This window comes from Marmota monax, unplaced genomic scaffold (genome assembly GCF_021218885.2).
Source record: "Marmota monax isolate L192 unplaced genomic scaffold, Marmota_monax_Labrador192_F-V1.1 WCK01_AAM20220418_F8-fsc00027, whole genome shotgun sequence".
Taxonomy (NCBI): Eukaryota; Metazoa; Chordata; class Mammalia; order Rodentia; family Sciuridae; genus Marmota; species Marmota monax.
The window spans coordinates 3,229,177-3,238,919 of NW_026694617.1; the positions used below are offsets into that span (position 1 = coordinate 3,229,177).

Consider the following 9,743-nt stretch of genomic DNA (forward strand, 5'->3'; position numbering starts at 1 on the left):
AGAGGGAGGAGTTTAAAAGGGAGGGAGGATAGACAAGTAAAGGAAGGAAAAACAGAATGAATCTGACGTAACTTTCCAATGTACATAGATGTATACCCTAGTGGATTTCAACTTTATGTATGTCCACAATACACTAATTCTAAAAAGTTATAAGTAAGTATAAGAAAGATCAGTAAAGGAAAGGAACAGGAGGAGGGGTAGTAGAGTGAAATTTGGAGAAGTACTGGGTACTGAATTGGAACAAATTCATACTGCATAGTTAAGTCTAAAGGAACCCCAACATTATGTATAACTATTATGCAATAAAAAACTAAATGGCATGGTACTGGCATAAGCACAGATATATAAACCAATGGAACAGAATCCAGAACCCAGAAATAAATCCAAAAGTTTATGGTTAGTTGGTCATTGAAAGGAGTGTCAAAAACATAAAAAGAGGAGAGTATAGTCTTTTCAATAAATGATGTTGGGAAAACACTATATCCACATGCAGTAGAATGATATTGGATTTTTGTCTCACACCATCGTAAACAATTAGCTCAAAATTTATTAAAGATTTGACTATAAGACTTGAAACTGTAAGAGCTATTAAAAGAAATTATAGGGTAAATTTTTTTACTTTGGTCTGGGTAAAGATTTTTTTAGATATAACGCCCAAAGCACAGGCAACAAAAACAGAAATGAAGAATTGGGATAACATCAAATTAAACAGTCTTTGCACAGCAAAGGAAACACACCTTGCTCCTTTCCCATCATGTCTGTCCTCTATTTTTATTTATGCATTGTTTCTATTCATTCTTCTTCATTTATTATGGTTTAGATATGAGGGTGTCCCCCCAAAACTCATGTGAGACAATGCAAAAGGGTTGAGATGTGAAAGCATTGGATTATGATATCTTCAACTTAGTGGGTGTGTTAATCCACTTGAATGGATTAACTGGGTGATAGAGTAGGCAGGTAGGATGTGGCTGGAAGAGCTGGGTCTTGGAGGCTCTGCCTCTGGAGTTTATATTTTGTTTCTGGTGAGCAGTGGTTTCTCTCTGCTTCCTGATTCTTATGTTCTGAGCTGCTATTCTCCACACCCTTCTGCTATAATATTCTGTGTCATCTCAGGCCTAGAGCAACATGGTCACCATCTATAGACTGAGACATTTAAAAGTGTGAACCCAAAATAAATTTTTCCCCTCTAAAATTGTTCTTGTCAGGTTTTTTTTTAAATCACAATAGCAAAAGGTTGACTAAAATATCATTCTTATTTTCAAAGATGCCCTGTGTCCCTTGAGTAAAGTAAGAAATAAATGAAATGAAACTTTTTGTGCATGATTTCAGTGGAATAAATATAACTGTAGGAAGTTGGTTTACGAGCTTCTTTTAACTGGATATCTAAAACAACCAAAGAGAAGACTATTTTAAAGTTTAATTGGTAAGAAAAACAAAGAGCAGCAATGCTTTCCCATACAACTTAGAGCAACTCTTTTCTCACTAAGGGTTAATGCTAAGTTTTTCAGTATAATCATAAATGTCTATCCCCTGAATATTCACTCTTTTCTTTTTGTAGTATTGTATATTGTATCCAAATCCATAAATCAAAGGATCAGAAAGATTTCAAGTAGTCAACTAACTATTTGAAAAATGTAACTAAAAGATTCTTTCTGTATCTTAGTAGTAACCTAGACCTCCACTTCGTTAACTTTTAATCTGCATAATTCCAGTAGGGATGGTGAACACATAACCTCATTCTAGAAGCTCCCTAGGAATATATGTTTAGTAAAACTATTTTTCTTTGGGCATGTATTATTGTATGAGTCATTCAAATTAATACTGTCAGGTCATTATAGCACAATTTAAGGAAACTGGAGAGTCTCTCCAAGAAAGTTTAATTGAAGTTTAATAGAGTTAATGGCTACTTATTTTCAAAGGAAAAAAAAAGGAATATTTAGAGTCCATTTTGTTTTGTTTTGTTTTACTTTGGTTATATAGTGTGTGTGTGTGTGTGTGTGTGTGTGTGTGTGTGTTGTATGGCTTGGAGGCTGCGGTGATAAGCAAGGTGCAACATGAAAATGCAATTAGGAGCTTTCCAGATAACCATGTCAGAACTGACATACTGAACAAAAAACTGACATTCTGCCTGATCTGTTTTGGGAAAATAAATGTTTTGAACCGACATTGAGATGGTAGGTCCTGGCTGAATTTAATGAGACAAGAAACAGGAGCCGGAACAGAAGTAGCATACATCATGTTGGTATCATTTTTCTATCCCTCCTAAATAATAATAACGGCACTATTTTTGGAACCAGCATGAGTCCTCTATTTAAGTTGAAATTAGTTTTTTTTTCTTGTGAGCTCCTTTACAGTTCTAATAACTAGAAAAAAATGATGTTGAGAAAAGCTAAGTTTTGAAAATGAAGTAATCAAAGGAGAAAACTGCATGTGGCATTATTAGAGAATTAGTTAAATACATTAGAATCATTTTTAAAGAATGAATGACTTTAAATTTAATGTATCTAAAAATAAGTTAAGATATTACAGTTTTCTATAAATTCATGAATGGCCAGAATGTTATGGGAAAGAGTATGGATTGTTCATAAGGCACAGATAGATTTGTTTCACTTTATGTTTCAGGACTAAAATTTTTTAAATGTTGGGACTTTGAGACATTATTATGGATATAATGATTTATGTCATGAATTATAGAACATACTATCAAAAAGAAAAAATAAAACTCTTTCTATGAAAGCAATGGTAATTACTAAACTTTCCCATAATTCAATTAAGAGAAGTATTCCTCCAGAGCAAATCGGGGAGGCATGTCCCTTTGCATATTACCTGTTTTTTTAGCGTGAACAGGATTGTATGGAACTTTGCTACTCAGAGTATAATTTACAGGTCAACAATTTCAGCATCACCCAGGAATTTATTAGAAATGCAGAATCTCAAACCCTACTCTAGGCCTTCTGAATCAGAATGAATATTTAAACAAGATACCCAGGCTTATATTTAATCTTCATGGTGCATATTAATATCTAAAGGGATTACTATAGACCCTGTCACTGAAAATTAACACTATCCAATGGAACTTTCTACAATGGTAGAAATGACCTTTGCTATCCAATGTAGTAGCTACTAGACACAAGTAACTATTGAGCACTTCAAAGGTGACTGGTACTGTTGAGAAACTGGCCTTTTCATTTTGTGTAATTTCAATTGTTTAAATTGAGATAGCCATACATGGACAGTGGCTACCATATTGTACAGTGAGGTGTAACTTTTTAATCAAATATATTTATGATAATAACATAAGCCTTTTAAAATTGTAGGACATTTATTCCCCTCACATATTAGTCCTGCCTGATGGGATTGAATTATACCTAATACTTTTAAGTGTCACTTAATTATTCATATATCATTTGCACCATTATACTATGTACTTATATTCCATAGTAATTTTTTACCTGGTTGTTGCCCACTGTGTTGCCACAATCAACCTAACACTAGAATCAAGCCTCTCAAGAGAGACATGAATTCCTAATGATCTTTATATTCCTTAATACCAAGTTTGGCATGTATGAGGTACTCAATGCAATTTTATAGTTAAATAAAACTAAAGATATTTAATAAAACATAGTAAAGTATGGATTTAAATGTAATGCAACATTATCTTGGACAATATTTAGCAGGGCTCATCCCATCCTGAAACAAACAAAAACAATAACAACCATAGTAACAACAATAAAATCTTATGCAGCCATAATCTGTGTCCACTCTTTGAAGACAGACTGATGTTAGGAGAATACTGATGCAGATCAGTAAACACAGTATACAACTTGGATAGATTATTTATGAATAACATGCAAATCTACATTTTTTTAAAAGTGTCAGTGCTGAATTGGCAAAGACACCGAGTTGGACTTGAGACACAGAAGAGGAAATGCCTCCCAGAGGGACTAACTAGCTGAGACAAAGAATGGACAGCTGAATTTTCTGAGTTCAAGATGACATGAGCCAGAAAATCAGCTGCAGAAAACAAATGACGCTGGGGTCACTGGCAGCAGGTGGGTAGCCTGACCCTCTTGTCAGTGTGAGAATATCTGAATGCTTTTCTGACAAGCATTGTAAACCACCAGGTAAACAGCTTGGGGCCCAAGCAGATGGCTTTGTAGTGCCATTCTTTTTTTATTGTTTACCTCTAGTATAGGGGCAGACTGCATGTGGCAGTATGGCTTCTATATTTGGATTCAACAGTCTTTCTCATCACAATTTCCAACTTGTGTGGCTTGTGAATAAACTATTACTTCACTTTGACTAACACCATGTCCTTTAGTCATCCCATTGCCTTGTGAACCAAGGCATGTTATTCCAACTGGATTACGTGCACTTTCACAGTATGTGAATTCATCAGACTAGGATTGTTATGTTGTGATTTATTGACAATGTCTCATTAGGTTGATTTCATCCCCATAGTTCATTTCTAAAGGATTCATCAATACTTGTTTTAAGAATTCTGATAGAGGACTTTTAAAAACACTCATATTAATCTTTTATTCTTAAAGTTTTTACACGTATTCAGAAAGAAAGATAATTATAAAAATCTATGCCCCTATCATTCAGCTTCAAAAATTATCAACATTATTATTTCATCTCTTACTTCTCTTTGTTTTTTGAATGGAGTATTTTAAACCAAATTCCACTATGCTATTATTTTGTTCATAAATATTTGCTGAAAATCTATGACAGATAAGGACTTTCAAAAATAAAATTACAATAATATTATCACAAACAAGCAAAGTAACAAGAATTTATTATCTACTATTTGGTTGTTTTTTTAAATCTTTCCCCTGGTTATGTCAAATTTACCTTCTTGTAGTTAACTGATTTGAATAAAAATTCAAGCCAGGCACAAACTACATTTGCCTTATGTGACTCTTAAAATACCCTTTTTAAAAAATTGTGATAAAGGGCTGGGATTGTGGCTCAGTGGTAGAGCGCTTCCCTAGCACACCTGAGGCACTGGGTTTGCTCCTCAGCACCACATTAAAAACAAAACAACAACAACAAAAAACTAAATAATCAAAATAAAAGGTTAAAAATTGTTTTTAAAAATTGTGATAAAAAACTTTTAATGAATTTTGTATACACAATATACTAATTTAACTAAAGGCACAGTGCTGTTCATCTTGCATAACTGAAGCGTTATGCCTATTGAATAGCATGTTCCCACTTACCCCTGCTCCTAGCTCCTGGCAAATTACTTTCTGTTCTCTGCTTCTATGAGTTGACTGATTTACACATCTTATATTCTTTCTTTTAAGTTTGAATAAAATCCCATGGTATGTATATATGACAATGAGTCAGCTTTTCATCATGTTACCAAAACACGTGACAAGAACAACTTAGAGGAGGAAAGACTCATTTTGACTCACAGTTCCAGAGGTCTCAGCTAATGGTCTGCCAACTCCATTGCAGAAACATCCTGGCAGAAGGCATGGCAGAGGAAAGCTGTCAGCTCATGGCAGCTGGGAAGTGGGAAGGGGGTGAGATAAACCTTTGCAGGGCACTGCACCACCCCAGGAACCTATTTCCTCCAATCTCTCAGTAGTCCATTTGGAATTAATCCACTGATGAGGTCAGAGCCCTCATTAGCCAATCAGTCATTGCATTAAAGCCCCACCTCTGAACCCTCTTACATTTGGGGACCATGCTTTCAACACATTACCTTTTGAGACACATTCCAGATTCAAATCATATCACTACATCTTCTTGACAACAATTCCTCTTCTTTTTTTTATGTCATATGGTATATTTATGTCAAAGAAACTGGGCCTTTTGTGCATTAAGATTTCCCACATTCTGAATTTAACTAACTATATTCTTATGGTATTCTTTACTGTGTATCTTTTATATCTCCTATATTATAAATCTGTGGTCTGGTACAGAGATTTATTAGATTCAAGTTCAAAGTCCTTTAGCAAGAGTTCCTCACCATGGTTCTCTGTCTTGCTATTGCAAAACAGCTGAAGTCCTTTTTGACAAATTTTAGGTATCTAAAAATGGAAGGCACTTGTGGAGGAAACCTTCTTTCAATGAATATTTGAAGCTTACTCAGGGGTCTTTAGAAAAATGGAGTCCTGAGAGACTTTTCTAAAATATTTTTACTGTAAGAGATCTGCTTAGAATTTTTAAAAATTCTCTTTAGTGTATGAAATTTTCATAATTTCAGAGAAAATTTAATTAAAACCACAAAAACAAAAATTTTTGCATTCCCCTAATTAAGGATCTGCTTCAAATAGCAACTGTGGGAATTACTTTGGAAAAATACATCAGACAGACCTCAAACTTGGTTGAGAATGCCTGAATATAGATATGGGGCCAACATCAGCCAAAATTTGGTTTGGATGTGGAGACCAATGACACCCCAAGCGCTTATATACCATGGAGGTGGGAAGAAACGTATTATGGACATAGTGGGGGTTCCTGAGAAGAGCTGGGCATCTTTAAAAAGCAGGCACAAAAGTGGCTGCAAAGAATAGGACTAGGCTCTGCTTTTGTTGTATTTAGAGGGTGAGGAAGGATTGAACAGGGAGTTCAGCTGTGTGGTCTGAACTTGTGGCAGCCAAGCTTTCTCAATGACTTTTCCATTTGAGAGGCAAGAGGGGAAGAGACAGGAGTGGCCTTAAAAACCTTCACTATCAAATACAAGCAACAGAGTTGGACACTTTACTGCAAATGCAAATAATTTATTTAATTGGGTATACAAAAAATACAATAAATTGAAGAAATTAAGATATTTGTTTTTTTTTTCCTTCCAAGACATGCCCTAGCTAAAATTTGGGAGCCCCTTCTGTAAGGAGGGCACTTACTTATTTGCATTATTCACTTAATTTAATATCTGTAACAACCACATATGTTGACTATTAGTAATCCCACTTTACACATGAGGGAACTGAAGGGCAAAGCCATTAAGATATTGGCTCAATATCATATGGCTGAAATGGTAGATTCAAGTTTAAAATCTGTGAAGTCTGGCTCCAGAGAGGCATTTCTAACCACAATCTGTATCCTAGTTGTTCAAAAATTTTGCACATTTAAGAATCCCTCAGAAAACTTGTTACAAAACAAATCATCAGGTAGTTCCTACTCCAGGTAGATAATTTGGTAGTTTCTGCCATAGAGCATGAGAAATTATCTTTCTAATAGTGCCCAGAATGCTGCAATCTGAGACAGTGCCTTGAGAGTGACTGTTACACACACATTTATCTGAACTCAAACTTGTACAGAACATACCCAAAATACCTGTACTCTAAGACTGGAAGATGACATATCAATAATTTAAAAAGTTTCATATTAGAAGGACCTAGATTTCCTTTTGATTCTCTTACTGAGGCTGGAGTACAAAAAGACGGCCACTGTAGGTAATGGATGATTGGATAACAAAGATGGTGTGTGTGTGTGTGTGTGGGGGGGGGGGTGCTAACATGTTGTCAAAGTTAATTGCATCCAGCCCTGCAAGGGCTGGTTAATGAATGCCCCCTGGACTGCTCCCTTCATGCCTGTACCTCTGGGCAGCTTTGTTCCTGCCCTTGGATCACTTCATATTTTGGACAACCTTTTGGACACTAGTCACATAGGCAGGATGGGGAAGGAGAGGACATAAGAACAAAGGAATTCTAAAATATATAAAAGGGACAGGACACTCCCACTTTTCGTGGACACCCAGTTCTGGTGTTCCTTCTCTCTGGAGAAGTCTATCTCTGTTCTATCCTTTAAATAAATTTGTTTTCTATGCCGCCCTCAGTGTTTCTCAGGTGTTCCATATTCAACATCAGGGAAATGGGACTCGACCCTGATTCTCATCACTGGTATCATTACCAAATAGCTATAAACAATTGAAAATGTTGATTAATTTTCTTCTGACTCCATTGCCTCACCCATAGAAAATGAAATGCTGTAACAGTGGTCCACATTACCTTTTGAATATAGCCCTTGCTGCTTATTTTTAAAGAATTTTTTTTCTTTTCCTCTTTTTCCTCTCACCTCTCTAACCTGCTGGCAAGGAAAAATTACTTTGAGTTATCTGTTCCCCACAGGAAGGAGATGTCACCAGAAGCACTAGGAAATGACTATCTCTCAAATTAACAAGTAAATTTCAACACACCATCAGAGTGCACTTGTGACCCCCTGCCAGGGCACACTCCAATGTAGCCTTTGAATAGCTTCTTTAAAAGCCCTCTATTTTCACTGATGGCAGAACTACAGCCTCTGGGACTGGAGTCCCCAATGTTTCTCCTTTACTAGCAAAACAATAAACCTTCTTTCCCCTTCTTCTCAACTGTGTACCTCATTATTTAATTGGCATGAATTGGCATCAGGGACAAGGACTGAGCTTTCAGTAACAGGTAACAATGGTAACACTAAATCTTGGGAATGTTGTAAAGATTAAATGAGGAAAAAGTACGTAAACCACCTGGCAAGTATTTTAGTACTCTAGAATGGCAGTAAAAGGTAGTAAATGTCCTTACCTAAACTACCCAGTTTGAGGTTTAAATATCTTAGCACTCATTAAATAGTTTCCTAACAGTACTGTAAAGATTTTGGGAGTTTTGCAAGAACTATCACTGAACAAGTAAAAATTATATTTGCTTTTATAACTTGCTAGAAGTAGATTTACCTTGTAGTTTTGAAAAATGTTTTGAAAGGCTATGTGCAAGGAAAAAAAAATTGCTTCATAAAATCAAGTGCGTACCTTCCATTGTGTGGGTGAACATAGAGGACTATTTCTCTTTTAAGAAACTCATACTATTTGAAGCAATCTTCCAGAGTTACAGAACCACTTTTGTCAGCTATAGTCTTAAACAAAATCTACTGAAGCTGGGTCTAATCATAGGAGCAATTTAGTCATTAATTTTTAAAATATGTCTATCAAGGAAATTGACTTGATTGACATGTGGTCAAATTGGATGATGGGTAATACTTTTCATCTTGCATCCAAAAGTTCTGGCTGTTCCTAAGCATTTTGTTATATTGTCATTAAAGTTAACATAGGTGTTTTGTGTACTCTATGCCTTCTGAGTTTGTACTGCACTGCCCTCTGGAGGAAATAACGCTTCATAACACGTTAATTGTAACTTCTTAGAAAAATTCTTACACTTCTCCATAAAGACAAACTATGCTTCAAGAATGTGTGATCTATGTCAATAGCACTCAAAAACAGGAAAAATAAAATTCTAATTGCATATTCAAATAAAAATTATTGAACACAAATAAATAAACATTCATGTAAGCATTTTATCTTTAAATAATTATGCATCTCTTTTGGTTGGCACTTAAAATTTGAGTCTAAATTTTTTCATATCTATTAGTAATAGTTTAAACTCTGAATTCATTAGTTTCCTTATATTCCATTTTGGTCTTTTATTTTAAATATGTGTAGGATTTCCCAAGTAAAGATAGAATGTTTTTTTAATTCACATGTCATACAAGTGAGTTACATACATTTTCATACAAAGATTACTCTTTTACAATGTGCTTATTATACATTAAAACTATATAATCTACATGTGAATTGTGCTTTAAAATGGACACATGTATCTTGATTAAATTATAAAATAAGCCTGAAAATGTTTCTTTAGAAAATAAAGCTAGTAAGCTAGACTGGTATATGAAATCAATGAAACCAGGAAAGACGAAAAAAAAAATTAAGCAGATCTAAATGAACTTAAGATCTTTTTTTCACTTTAATAAGTATT

The 9,743-nt window shown here is 34.8% G+C and overlaps 1 long non-coding RNA gene across 1 annotated transcript in view; it reads right to left on the bottom strand.

Annotated features, from left to right (window-relative positions):
* LOC124077957 (uncharacterized) overlaps positions 1–5,554 on the bottom strand; it is a 133,187-nt gene extending 127,633 nt beyond the window's left edge. The window contains exon 1 of the long non-coding RNA XR_006846770.2: positions 5,421–5,554. This is a non-coding gene — a long non-coding RNA (uncharacterized LOC124077957). The remainder of the gene's footprint in view (positions 1–5,420) is intronic.
* Between the last annotated feature and the right edge of the window lie 4,189 nt (positions 5,555–9,743).